The sequence below is a fragment of the Capsicum annuum genome, chromosome 3 (assembly GCF_002878395.1).
Source record: "Capsicum annuum cultivar UCD-10X-F1 chromosome 3, UCD10Xv1.1, whole genome shotgun sequence".
NCBI lineage: Eukaryota > Viridiplantae > Streptophyta > Magnoliopsida > Solanales > Solanaceae > Capsicum > Capsicum annuum.
The window spans coordinates 179557104-179572910 of record NC_061113.1 but is presented as its reverse complement, the minus strand read 5'-3'; the positions used below and the strand labels follow the sequence as shown (position 1 = coordinate 179572910).

At 37.0% G+C, this 15807-nt stretch overlaps 1 pseudogene; it reads right to left on the bottom strand.

Moving 5' to 3' along the window:
• Window positions 1-14354, bottom strand: part of LOC124896762 — a 36150-nt pseudogene extending 21796 nt beyond the window's left edge.
• Between the last annotated feature and the right edge of the window lie 1453 nt (window positions 14355-15807).

Below are 15807 nucleotides of genomic sequence, written 5' to 3'. Positions count from 1 at the left end.
GATTAAAATAGGGTAACTAATGATAACATCTATGTACGAATAGGATTTTAAGGATATAGTGGTTACCAAAAGTCACCAAGAAGGCCTAAGATTATTTCACCAACCAAACACAATCCAATTAGCATTAAAAGACTAATGGGGAAAGTTCTAGATGCGTAATACTCCATACCATTAATTGCTCGAGTGTGAACCATCTGATTAACAAAACAAATAGGGTTAGATTCATCCAATTAGTCCTAAACATCAAACACACAAGGAAGAATGAGAAAGAAAATTAAGACACATCCTCACAGAATCATGATAGAAATGACAGACAATATAACCATAATTGAGATTCTACTACTAACTTGTGCTCCATTAGTCACAGGAATATCTGGCTTTGATACCAACTTTATCAGGACCATGACCAACGCTAAAAAGGTTAGTACTCCAGAGCATGCTTCGTTAGCTTTCTACAGAAAATTAGGTAGAGTTTTCCCTATTTTTTGTCCTGTCCAAAAATTTTCCCTATCTCAAACCAACAACACAATACACCAATACCACCAATAATTCACCAATACCATCAACGATGCACCATTACGATCAACAACCCATTCACAGTGAAATAATAGTACTAGATCTATCTCCAAAATATAATAAGAAGTCAAATACTCCACGAGTCCATAATAATAATAAAATGCTTACTCTAAGAAAACGACTATGGAACGACTCTAAGATTTTTCAAGAAAAAGAATATAACAAATAACTAAACTACTTGTCCACGTGAACAAGTGTGAGCCTTACCAGAAATATGCCAAGTCGAATGCTCTAGCTAACGAAATCCTTACCGTCACATGTATTCTTTAAAACAAATAACAAGGAGTGAGATGCTAGCTTAGTGAGTAATAGCACTTAACCTCAACCGTTTTAGTGTGGACAAGTCCTAAAACAAGCTAATATGAAAATCAGAAAATATCATGAAATAATTCTCTTTCAGAAAGTGATAACCATCATATAAGAAATCAATTTAACAATTGGATAATAACCAACAAATATCATCATATCAAGTTTTATTCTTTAGGAAGTTTCCATAATGAATCATGTAATCAGTATGGCATTCTACTTCAAGAAATAGCCACAAACAGTGTACCCCTCCTAAATGAGTCAAATATCTTATCAGTAGGTACCTAATTGAGGGAGATCAGTAATAATATGCTAGTTCTGCCTTTACACTAGCAAGGGTTGTAACCATTATCTATAAATACAAAGTGCAGTAGGTCTAATGAATCCGCTATTAGCTATGAAATTCAAATCAAGGTCTACTTCCATTTATATTTTTTTTTATAAATAGTACATACTCATATGAAAGCATTTTCAAAATAAAACAGGACATTTAGGTTTATATCAAAACATATTTCATTTAAACTTGAATGGAAAATTTGTCAAAATACTTATTCTCAAGTATGTGAAGAACTTTCATAACATCAATAATCGTATCTTACGTAACGGTAAATATGTCTTATAACAGCGGGAACATTCAAATAACCATTGCAGTATCATATAAAGTAAAAAACTTGCCCCACGTGCAATTTCAAAGCATTCAGTAACTCTTGTTTCATCAAAATCATGTATAAAATATGCAAGTTAAGAAACACAAACTATGGTAAGGTCACTACTCACCGTCCACTTGTTGGAATACCAAACTTGTTACCTCAAGAAATACGTATGACTTTCTACGATCAATCTGTAATCATATCATATTAATCTCATGTTAATTTCTTTGTTTAGACTAAACATAACTACTTTAAACTATCCAACTCTAGAAATTTTATGATTGACTATCAATTTATCAACTTATACTAAATTTTTGCTTCTAACCCATAAGAACATGCTTATAGTTGATTTTTCTCACTATCGTAAACTGCAATAACCTTACTGTCCAATTTTCTTTTCTTTGATTAAGCTAAAAATATAAAGATTGCAATCCAATCATTAAACATTCTCTCTCTATTCAAGAGAATTTAAAAGATTTTCTATCCCTTTAACCCTTGATTCTTAAACTTCAACCCCAAATCTAAAGCCGTAAATCATACAAGTAAAATTTATAAACCAAGTTAAGAAACCCACGTCATTTTCCTACTTCTCTTTAATTTTCTTTCACTGATTAAGTCCTCTTCGTGTTCTATCACAAGATCGCAAAATCTAGAACCCTCACTGCTTCCTTTGTTTTTTCTAAGAAAAGTGGCTAGTGATTTTTTTAGTTTAGGCTGCTGCTCGAAGAACTCCCCACTTCCCTTAATCCCTTTTATATTTTTAGCTAGTTGCAGTAATGGGCTTTGGCGCCCTTTTTATTCATTGAGTTATTAATATTTTTAATCCTTTTTTGGGTTAAATGGGATTCTACCCACTTTCTCATCTCTTTATATTTTTTTCTTTTGCAACTACAAATACTTATTAAATGGTATGGGTTATTACAAGATGAAATAAGTAAGCAAAAAAATTATTAAACAAACACTCACCACACATGGCATGCAAACTACTCTAGAAGGATCATTTTCATTTCCTAAACAAGAATAAGAGGATTCATTTTCCACATTACCACCACCTAAAGGATTAAGAGTCATGAAAAAATTCAAAGAATTGTCACAACATAATTCACTTTCATGCGCTTGTTTTTCACAAAAATTTTAGATAGAGGGGTATGCTAATTTCACATCTCATAATCAAGGCTAACTATTATTAGTACCAAACAAGTCACAATCTCTCATTTCGGTTTCGACAAGGGCAATAATGCTACTGCTGTGCGGAATTCACTACAATAATTGGCTACTCAGACTTCACCATAATCAAAATCACAATCCTAATTAACAATGTATGGGTACTCAGACTTCCTATACACAAATAACACCAACACCCAAAAATGATGATTTTTCCTGAAGAATGTCATTACTCAATCTATCATACAGAAGGAATCGCCCACAATAACTACCAAAATGAAAATTAATCTAGATTTTGAATACAAAAGAAAAATGACTAACCCAGCAAATCTAAATAAATCTATGTGTACACAACATCCTAAAAATCAAGCTCGATAAAAGAATGATAACATCTAAATAAAGAAACACAAATTTCCAAATAAAATGTAACATAAATACAAATACAAGGCACCCCTAACTAAAAAACTGTATTGTCCTCACTGTATAACATCAAACCATAAGAAAGAAGAGGGGCTTACTGAATTTGAATCACTGACTCTTGTTATTCTCATCCTTGTTCATATCATCATATCCCGCACCCCATCATTACCAAACTATGTTGACGGTACATCGTCATCATTATCTATCCTCAAAGAGGAAAGTGGATCCTTAGTTCTTAGGACCTTACATAACCCTTTTACCCTTTTCACATTTGAGTGGAGAAATTTTCTCTCTTTTTACCTCTTATCTTCATCTTGATGTGAGGCTCACTCAATGATCTATGAAACTTGGCTAGGTCAGTGTATTCTTTCTCTAACATGAGAGATAAAACTCTTTGCCTTTTTTGATCTTCTAAAGACCTTTCAAAATCCTTTCTTGGGACATAAGAGTTAGGTCCCTGAGAAGTCTCTCCTAACCTTATATGAAGTCTAGGCACCAAATCTCAAATAATCCTCAACACATTAGTCAATTCCTAAAATCACCCCGTGACAATCACCAACAGGAATTAGTCTCCACCTGAGGTGACTTTTCATAATTAGTCTCTACTTTCTTACTTTTTATGATGGTTTCTTTTACCCCACCTCTTTAATAGAAATATTAGAGCTGTAGGTTCAGCCCAATTGTCTCCCGAGAACTCTTCTACTCTAGCCTATTTATATAACTCAGTGATCTATGAAGGAAACATGAGAGTTGGGATATCTTGTACCTTAAATTCTATCCGCTCCAAGATTGAGAAGAGACTAACATTCACCAGAATATTGTCTGAAATACAAGAGACCATCTGCACCTTCAACAAAATGGCAAAACTCTACTACAAATGATAGATATCCAATTTCTTCCTTCAGTTGTGAATTCCTTAGTCGTGATTCCTGCCTTTGGAACCCCCAAGATACATTTTTTCCCAAATAAAGCTTCGAAGCCAACCAATTATTTAGGATGCAATCTTTTGCCCTGATTTCATAATGATTGGGGTTTGGCAATCTATAGATTCTATATACCACATCAACCCCAAAGTGAATAGTCTTGTCTCAAATTTGGGTCACCATATTGTTCAAATTGACAACCTTGAGGTTTGAATAAAACTCCCTCACCTATTGCTCATTTGCTTTGCATGGTTCGGGAGCAAAACAGATCTATTCAGTTGTTTCCAACCTTTGATAAAACTCGAGGAAGGTCTCAGGGACCCAATTAAGTAAAATCCCCCCCTTGAGAAATAACTTATTTCTAACCAAGTGTGCATAGTATATGTTATGACATTCAAGAAGAAGTGATTCTGATCATAGTTTTCTCTAATTTCTACTTCCTCAATGAGGCGGTGTTCCATTCTTGGCTTTTTGTTTGAAGACCTAAAAACAATACACATGCATGACTTACAAGATTAACTTGTAAAAGAATACAATATTAGTGAGATAAGACAAAGAAATGAAGGAATTACCTTGCCTTGGGATCCCTCAATTTTAAGCTTTCTTGGAGAATCTATAGAGAATTTGGATTTCTTGGAGAAAAAGCTTTGATGGTCTAGGGTTTTCTTTTGAGAAAGAATGGATTAAATAAGCATGAAATGCCTTGGGATATGTTAAATCTTGTGTTTTGGACGGATTGGGGGCTTGGAAAAATTCCAAAATACCCCTTTTAAACTCCTAAACGAAGTTGGAAAAACATAACTAGAGTTTCGATTTAATGGGCCACCGCGATGCGCCACTATTGCGGTGGCTCACTGGAATTTGGCAATTGGGAAATTGGTGCCTCCGCGATGCAAAGATATCGCATTGTCCCACTGGATTTTGACAATAGGGACCTGGTATTTTAAAGTGACACGCTACCATCGCGGTGCCCTATAGAAATGCCATTTTGACCTTCGATGTGATGCGCCACTATAGCATTGGACTACTGGAAATTAACGAACGGGAAAATGGACCTTTCCATGATGCGCCAATATCACAGAGGTCCACTAGAAAATGATAATTATAAATTTAACAATCTCTGCAATGCGGTGACTGTCCAGGTGGCACACTGTCAACTTAAAAACGTCTTAACTCCTTCATCGAGTGTCAGAATTGGGTGAATTTGATATTGATGAAAAGCTTATTCAATTGCCCACACAAATGGAAAGTCTAAATTTAAAGAATTCCACACGAAATAAATATTCTTCATTTTGGAAGCTATTTCTTAACATCCTAGGAATGAATTTAAGCTAGGAAAATTTATAGGGTATTACAATATCTCCCCCTTGGAAACATTCATCCTCGAATGTGGCTGATTAAGTTGAACATACTGAGAAATCTGAGGCTATAAGCTATCATGCACAACTGAAATAAACTAAATATTTGAGTCTTAAATATAATGAGCTACTGAACTGATCTGAAAGTGCATGAATTCTCATGAAGGTAATTATATAGCTGAATCTGAGAATAGTAAAAGACTGAATGAAGGAGAACCATTACCTTTAGCTGAATCTGAGTTCGTGGATAAGAGATGAGGATACTTGGTACGCATTTCTGCTTCTGCTTCCCAAGTAGCGCCCTAAACGGACTGATTTCTCTACAAAACTTTGACCGACGAAACTTTTTTGTTCCTTAGTCTACTAATCTGATGATCAAGAATCTCTATTGGGACTTCTTCGTATGAAAGACCATTCTGAATTTCGATGTTTTTTAAGGGAACTATAACAGCTGAATCGTCCATGCACTTCTTCAACAAGGACACATAGAACACTGGATGAACTGAGGATAAATCTGTGGGTAGTTTAAGCTTGTACACTACCTTTCCAACACAACTCAAAATATGGAAGGGACCTACATAGCGAGGAATAAGATTTCCCTTCTTGCCAAATCTCTTCACCCATTTCATGGGGGAAACTTTCAAATACACAAGATCATCAACCTCAAAATCAAGATCTCTTCTCCTTACATCTGTATAGGATTTCTGATGACTTTAGGATGCTTTTAATCTCTCTCTAATTAACTTAACTTTCTCCATAGCTTCAAACACCACGTTTGGCCCAATCAAAGAAGCCTCACCCACTTCGAATCAACTAACTGGCGATCTACATCTCTACTCATAAAGAGCCTCAAACAGAGCCATCTGAATACTAGCATGATAACTGTTATTATAGGCGAACTCAATCAATGGAAAATGCTCATCTTAACTACCTTTGAAATCAAGAACACAAGCTCTCAACATATCCTTTAAGGTATGGATGGTCCTATCTGCCTGGCCATCTGTCTATGGATGAAAAACTGAACTAAGATGAACTTGGGTACCAAGACCTTTCTGAAAAGCTCTCCAGAACTAAGAGGTAAACTGAGTACCCCTATCTAAGATGATAGACAATAGAAATCCATACAATCTGACTAACTCTCGGATATACAACTTAGCATAATCCTCAGCTGTATAAAATGTATGAACTGGCAAGAAATTCATTGACTTAGTCAATCTATCCATATAAACCAAATCAAATCATGATGACGACGCAAATGGGGTAAACCAGTCATAAAATCCATATTCACCTCTTCCCAGTTTCAAGTGGGGATACCAAACTCTTACAACTTACCACCAGGTCTTTGGTGCTCTACCTTAACCTATTGACAAGTTGCACACTTGGCTACAAACTCTGCTATATCTCTCTTCATACCACTCCACCAATAAATTTCCCACAAGTCACGGTACATCTTGGTAGAACCTAGATGAATAAAATAACACGTACCATGTGCTTCTACCATAATCCGCTGTCTCAAATCATCAACACAAGGTATACATAATCTACTTTGGTATCTTAACACACCATCTCCTCCTTGGGAGAAAACCTCTACCTTTTGGTCTTTAACTGACTCCTTCAGTTTGATCAAACTAGGATCCTTATCTTGCTTCTCTTTCACTTTTGAAACTAGGGAAGATTCAGAACTACTCTGAACCCAAACATTTTCTTCAGCGAAATCAACTAATCTAACACCCAGTTTGGCTAAGCGATGCACTTGTCGAGCTAACTCTTTCTTATCATTCTCCATATGAGCAAAATTGCCCATAAACAATCTACTAAGGGCATCTGCCACTATATTGGCCTTGCCTGGATGGTACAACACACTTATGTCATAATCTTTCAGCAATTCTAACCACCTTCTCTGACGGAGATTCAACTCCCTCTGGGTAAACACATACTGCAAGCTCTTATGGTCTATGAATACATCAATGTGCACACCATAAAGATAATCTCTCCAAATTTTCAAAGCAAACACCATAACAGCTAATCCAAGATCATAGGTTGGGTAGTTCTTTTCGTGAGTCTTAAGCTTTCTAGAGGCATAAGCCGTGACCTTACCTCTCTGTACGAAAAGACAACCCAAACCAACTCTGGAGGCATCATAATACACCATAAAACCATTCGTACCATCGGGTATTGCTAGGACTGAAGCTGAAGTGAGTTGAGTCTTCAACTCCATAAAACTCTTCTCGCAGGAATCGGACCACTGAAACTTAACCTTCTTTTGGGTTAATCTAGACATAGGGGATGCAATAGATGAGAAACCCTCAACAAAATATTTGTAATAACTGGCTAGACCCAAGAAATTCCTAATGTCTGATGAGGAGATAGGTCTAGGCCAATTCCTCACGGCTTCTGTCTTTTGGGGATCGACTCTAATTCCATCGACGGAAACAATATGACCAAGAAAGGCTACTAACCTTAGCCAAAATTCACACTTGCTGAACTTGGCAAACAATTGATGATCTATAAGAGTTTGCAAGACAATGCTAAGATGATCTACATGATCATCCTCACTATGAGAGTAGACAAGAATATCATCGATAAAAACTATGACAAATATGTCCAGATACTGTTTGAACACTCTATTCATCAAGTCTATCAAGTCAGAATTGGACGAATTTGGTATCGATGGAAAGCTTATTCAATTTCCCACACAATGGAAAGTCTAAATATAAAGAACTCCACACGAATAAATATTCTTCATTTTGGAAGCTATCCCTTAACATCCTAGGAATGAATTTAAGCTAGGAAAATTTATGGGATATTACACTTTTAAGGGATTTTGGGTCGGCTATCCAAATTTACAAAATTACTCTGAACATATTCTAGCTAAGCCATAGTCGCAACAGCATGTCTGAGATTGCGACTACCACTATCGCAATACGATCATCATAATTGTGGTCCTTTGACTTGACTTAACTGGCCTCAATTGTGAACCTCAGACCGCGATTGTGGTAACTGATTCTGATTTCTGCTTTAAGTCTTGCACTTATACTTCTTTTCTTCTTTTTGATAATTTTCAGCTCAAATCCACATCTTTCCTTCTCATAACCTGTATGCCTGCAAAATGTGTAAATTAGTGCATTTAATCATAAATATGTCTCATGCATCATTCAAATTATAGTAGTGTGCATGAATGCTGAGTGCAAACGAGTGGTAAATTCACCACTCATCAATACCCCCAACTTAAATCTTTGCTTGTCCTCAAGCAACACTGCCTCTTACCATGAGACAATGCACATTTAAGACCCTTTTATACAACCTAATGATCACAATAACTTCAAGCTTGTCTACCACCACAAGTAGCTCTTCAAACATGGGCAAAGCTATTCTCACGACACCTCTCAAAATGAAATGCATTTTCAAGGATGTAAAAGACTTTAAAGAACAATAATGCAACAATTACTAACTCTCTAGAAGTGACTCACCTTTGACCTCCACTCCATTATATTCCCTTTGCCTCATTATTCAGAAGATGACAAGATCACCCACCTTGAGTTTTTCACATGCCTCCGCACAAGAAGGATATCCCACACACACCAAATTTTCAAATATACAACAAGGGATTTTAAGTGCAAAACTCTCTCTCACTAAGACTCTCAATGCTAAAAAGTACCATACCATATTCTTGCCCTTATTTTCAATCCCCACTACAATAAATACACTTGATTGGAGATCTCGAAGGGCTTTTTGAGCTTATAACGTAGGTTCAGGGAAGTGTAGGATATCATTTAGGAACAAAGTGGCTATACCCTCCTTGAATATCCATATCGCACTAATGGATCACTCCTTTTATTTTCACTTCTTACACATGTGCCTAGTTTTATTACCTTGATTTACCCATCTTTTGAAAGCATTTTCTTTTCATCTCTTTTGTTTGTACACTTTGTACATTTCTTTTCTTTGTTGGATCCTTTTTTATATTCATTTGTTCTCATTTCTTAGCTCTTAGGCACCCACTTACAATTTTGTGGCCTAAAGTTACTTCTTCGAATCTTCACCACCCACAAACATAGGCTTTTACCCTCAAGTTGAATTTTCAAGTTCAAGGAGGGTAAGATTCAAAAGATGGATAAAAGTCAAAAGGCTTATGATTTGCAATGTGGTTGCCAAAGAATAGTTCAAAGGCTCAAAGTAGGTGACAAGGTTTAACATCTATGCAAAGGTAAGCTTTTCAGACTAGAATGGATTTTCAAATTCACAAAAATGGCCTAGGATCATTTCACCAACCAATTATAATCAAAATTAGCCTTGGGAGACTAATGGGGTAAGTTCTAGATGGTACAAGAATACATGAGATTTAGACAAATAAGCTCACCACACAAGACATGCAAACTCACAAAGGCAGCTCAATTTCCCCTCCTACTAGAGTCCAAAATAGAGCATCTACCAATTTTTATAAGCCAAAATTTTTGAGTCACAAAAATTGGAAAAGTATTGTTACAAGATGACTCACGTCCGTTCCCTTGATTTGAAAATTTTTTGGATGGAGGGGGGCGTTTGCTTCATATTTTCACCACACACAATTTGCTATTTATGGCACCAAACCAAGCCGATGCTTCACATTTCGAATTTTATATAGGAAAACCATAAGGCTACTCAGACTTTGCCATAGGTATAAGTGCGATCCTAAATCAATATGCCATGGGTACTTAGACTTCCCCTGTATGTATTTCTCTAAAATTCTATGGGTACTCAGACTTCCCTACATCTATGGATCAAAACTCAATCACGATGATTTTTCCTTAGAAATTTCGTCACTCAATCTATCATAGAAAAAGGCTCGTCTGATATCACCATAAGTAAAATAAAGATAAGTAAAAATCTTAAAAAAACAAAATAACTAATCCATGAAAACGTGGGCACTATTAGAGTGCCCAAATATTACAACCCATAAAAAAATAAAAAATATCTAAAATAACATCAAAATATCCAGACATATCAATAATATAGGTCCTAATGAATAAATGTAGAGACAGGCACCCCCAACTAAAAAGCTTGCAGTGTCTCACTGCATAAACAATAAAGCATAAAGAGAGATAAGGGTGCTCTCTATAATTGCATCAAGAGCTGCTCTCGCCCTTGGACTCTACATCATTATCTGTATCCTTATGACGAGACCACTCTACTAAGGCCTCATCATTACTCTCCACTCGGTAGGAAGAAAGTCTAACTTGGGATTTTAGGGACTTCTAAAGGCCCTTTACCCCCTCCCATATCTTGCTAAAAAATTTATCCCTCTTTATTTCCCTTTTCACCATATTCTTATGCAAGTCCCGTAGCTCTCTGTGAGACGCTGCTAATGATGAGTAGGCCTTCTTGAGTGTAGAAATGGTGTCTCCCTACTTTTTATGGTTTTCTAATTACCTCTTATAATTAGAGAGGGTCACATATGAATAGAGAGTGGTGGAGGTTTCTCTCGGCTCCTGAGGCAACCTGACACGAGCTACTGAATAGCCCCAATATCAATACTAATATCTTCAAGAGGCCCGACTACGGATGGCCTACAAGACTTAGGCTTATCTCATGTCGACTTTCCCAAGTCAATCTCATCTTTTTGCTTTTTCCCCGTGCGCTCTTACCTTGAATTTTGAGAGAGTAGATAGGGGTTCTAGGATGCACCCAAGAATGTCCTAGGTACTCCTCAATGCCTACTCTTTTTTCATAACTTTGTAATCAAAGAAGGGAAAGAGAGGTCACACCATGGTTTTTGAAAAATTTCATATCTGATACCACAAGCTGACTAATATTCAAAGAAATGTCTTCTAGTATGCAAGCAACCATCTGAGCCCGCAAGTCTAGAACTATTGTCATGTGGGTACAAGGAAAGACTTGGCTACAGATGATGTTCAACCAAATCTAGGCCTTAGTAGTGAAATCATTCATTCATATGCTTCTCTTGCTGGCGGCCAAAGAGACGTCCTTTCCTGAGCACAACCTCCCTGCCATCCAGCTTCCCGCTCACACCCCTTGGCTTTAAAGTCAGTCATATCAACATTTAGGATCCCATATAGGTCATTAGTTTTCTCTGCCCCAAAATGCACCTCCTTCCCCCAGATCCTAATAATCCTGATGGACGGGTCAGAGAAAGATACTATACTAAGGTTAGCATAGAATTCCCGGACCCACTGCTCATTCTCCTTATAAGGATCGGGGGCAAAGCACTACCTAGTTGCAACAAGTCTATTATGAAATGCCGAAATCTTTTTCGGAACTTGCTCTAAACATATTCCTCTTTACGAAATTAGCTTTGTTCTCAGAAGATCACCATAGTATAGAGTGTGGCACTCGAGGGCGATGAATAGGACTTTATTAAAGTCTTCCATGATATGATCCTGAAAAACATGAGAACAACAAAACAACATTAATCATCGATATTTTCATGCACAAACCATGCTATGTTGTCCACTAAAGCTCATGGTATGGTTACTTGGTGAAGTTTGGACAGAAATTTAAAGTGCAAAAATTTTGATCCAGGCTGGAATTCAGCCTAAGATGTAGTGATCACGGGCCATAGAGCTGCTGTCCTAATGACCACGATCGTGGTATCTGAGATCGGTTCAAACCAAAATTTTCAATTTTCCAAAAATCTAAATTCTAAGCAAAAATATGTTCCAAAATAAGAATCAAGACTAAAATCATTGAACAAGATTACTAGGTACTCCATTATGCCCTTGGAATGTGAAAACAACTAGCTATGAACTTGTTTAGGCATTTGATCAAGCACTTGGGGTGCACCCTTTATTTTGCTCAATTTCAAACACAATTTGGGTACTCAAGACTTCCCCACATGTGTGGACACCATTTGTAGCAGCTAATCACCACACAAGTATAATTTAATCACAAATTTAGCAATGAAAATCATAATTTTAGGTCTTCCCTTTAACATGCATTCTATGGCCTATTTTTCAATAATTAAAGCACAAAACCAAAACACTTACCAGAGGAAATGATGCAAGAGGGATGCTCAAATGCTTTTGAATGCCAAAAATATGCATAGGAGTGGGTAAAAATTGAGAAAAAAGTTGAGAAAGGAGTGTGGGCGAAATTGGAGTTCGATGGTCCTTTTAAATTGATTTGACCACGATCGCGGTTAAAGGTTCGCAATCGTGAACACGTGGGTGACTGCAATACCGATACAAGGTTCTCGATAGCGGTAACTGAGGGGATTTCTTCACCTCTATTTTCCCCTATTCAGCTTATTACTCAATTTTAACACACTTTCCTGTATTCAGTCCAACTTGCAGAAATTTCACACTTTCCCTTTCTCAAACTAATTCAACACACTCCATCGTGCCACAAATGTATGGATTAATCAAATCAAAAAATTAAAATCTAAACTACAAAATTATAAACTTAGGATACGAGCCACTTTTGTGGCATTTGTGGGTTGCCTCCCATATAGAGCTTTAGTTATCGTCATGGCACGACATCCTTCATCTTTTTTAAGTTAGATACACAAGGGACCCATCATTACCTTCCTTATTTTCAACATCGATGACCGATACCACTTGAAGCTCCATGGGTTGTTTCTTTGTTTTGCATACCCAGAAGGACACTTCACCATCATGAACTCTAAACCTCATTTCCCCAAGCTCCAAATTGACAATGGCTCTACAGGTGGAAAAGAAAGGTAGACCAAGGATGATAGACACCTCTTGGTCCATTTCAAAATCTAGCACCACAAAATCTATCGAAAGAATGAATCAATCCACTTTCACTAACACATCAAACAAAACACCAATCAATTTCTTGATAGACTGGACCACCATCAAAAGCCTCATCAACGTTGGTGTAGGGGTGCTCAAGCCAAGCCTATGATAAATTGTAAAGAGCATGAGATTAATACTGGTACCAAGGTCACATAAAGCTTTTTCAAACTTATGTGTCCCGATGGTTTATGGAATGCTAAAGGCCCCCGAGTCTTCCTTCTTTTCAACTTTCACACTAGCCATAATAGTGCTACACCCATGAGTGACTTCAATGGTGTCATCCTCAACAAGCCTATTCTTCAACATCAATTTTTTCATAAACTTGGCATACCCCTAAATATCTTGGATAGCCTCGACTAACGAGATGTTAATAGAGAGATTTCTAAGCTTAGCCATGAATATTTTGAATTTTGCATTATCCTCCTTCTTTTTGAGCCTTTGAGGAAATAGAGGGGAACTATCATGGTAGGCATCGGATCACTTTGACCTATATCATTTTCAACTACCTTGGGTCACCCTTTTCACTATCAACTTCTTCATTTAACACCGACTCTTTTTATTTCCTTTTATGAGATTTCAGAGTCTCCTTCTTTGAATCATCCACAAGCTTTTTCTCCACACTTACTTGTTCAATATTGGGCTCTTTTTTGACATCCACCACAAGATCACTGAGCTTTTTACCACTCCTAGTGATAATAGCCAACACTTGGGCCTCATTTTTTGGGTTTACAATAGTGTCACTAGGAAGGCTTTCCTTTCGTCTAGCATTGAGTTTGGTGAAGATTTGACCGATTTGAGTCTCTAATTGCTTAATCGAAGCAGAGTAGGACATAACCATTTGGTTGATTTGTGAAAAATATCCTTTCAATTCACGAACCATCTTATCTGTCCCCTCCACTCTTATCAAAATTTTTACCAAGACATCTTTGGTTTTGTATTTGTCAGGGTCAATGAGATTTGCATCTTTATTATTTGCCCACTCTCTAGGGGGCGCTTAACGATCGTACTCCCGGTCTTTGTCCCTCCAATCACGGTCATGATCGCAAAAAATCAAACTTTGGTTCCCACATTGCCTTTGATAGGCCGGGAGGAACCCTCCGAATTATTGGCAAAATACTGAATCTCCTCATCAAGCTTCTTAGCCTCATCATCATCATAAGCCTTGGATGACATGACATTCACCACTTTGGTGGGTGCACCCATCACATGCTTAGTTAAAATATCCAATTACATTATCATTTTTTCCATGTTTTCCTCCCTCTATTCATCACTTTTTTTATTGACAAAGGAGGTAGCAGGGGAGCTTTTTGGTACCTTGACATCATAGGTATGCCACCCCCAGTTTTTCTTGGTCACTTCCTCAAGCAAGATTGTATCCGCATGATAAGTCAACTTCACAAGAGAGCCCCTCCCCACATTGTCTACCATAATTTTGTTGCGTGGATTAAGATCCCGGTAAAAGATTTAGAGAAACATCTTTTTTGGGACTTCGTGGTTGGGACATTGCATGAGTTTTCTGTTGAGTTTTTCCCACACCTTCTACAAGGGTTCTCCATTTAATTGCCTAAATTTAATGATTTTATTACGCAATTGGAGCATTTTGGAGGGTGGGAAATACCGGTCAAATAAGGCCACATTAAGTTCATCCGATGGAATAATTAAAACGGCCGGGAGAGATCAAAGTCACAATACCACCTCCGCTATTAGAGATAATGGAAAGAGGCACAATAGGATGTACTATTGGGTTATGTGTGCAATATCAAAGGGTTCACACACTTCTATGAAGTTTTTCAAATGCAAGTTGGGGTCCTCATTAGCTTGCCTCATCAAAAGTCCCTTCATTTGTTGCATATGGAATATGACACTTGTGACATGAAAGACACAATTCCCATTAGTAGGCGGGATATGGATGACACTTAAATGTCCAACATTATTGATTCGCTCCTTGTCATCAAGAGGACCGTCGAAGGACCCGATATTACTTGTATGACACTCATAGTTTCGTGAACACTATGGGAATCACCTAAAAAGAAAACAAGAACGACAACCAAAATAAATACACACCACTATGGGTATAACCTAAGTAAAAATCAATATCGCGCAAGTGAAAGGTAAATTTCACTCCCCGATAATGACACTATTTTAATAACGCTCACCTATACTATTCAAGTTGGTAGAGGACGATCATTGTTTATAGCTCAACTTATGTTGAGGTCAAATCCTCAATGAGTGAAATTATAATTCTAGTCCTATGACTGTTAATAGTTACTAAAAAGATACCCATATGTAAACAAAGTAAAATTCATGATTTGAATTTGAGGGGATTGGCTTGTAACAAGGGCTAATCAATGTCAAGTCAAATCAACAAATTAAGGAAACACTTGTGATTTAAAATTTAATAAGATAAGAATATTGGTATTATGTCTACCTAAGGGAAAGTTATGTATGGAAACAAGATGATTTAGTGTAAATTCTAGTCATTAACGATGTGTTAGGCTAAGTCGAAGGTCCTTGAGGATAGTTGTCAACAAAACCATAAGAATATCACTCGTTGACCCTTTCGGGTACCTAACAAGTGTGTCAATTACAACCACCTAATACCTCAATTGGGCATCCATATTTCTAGGAATATTCTCAAGACATAGTTAACTACCTA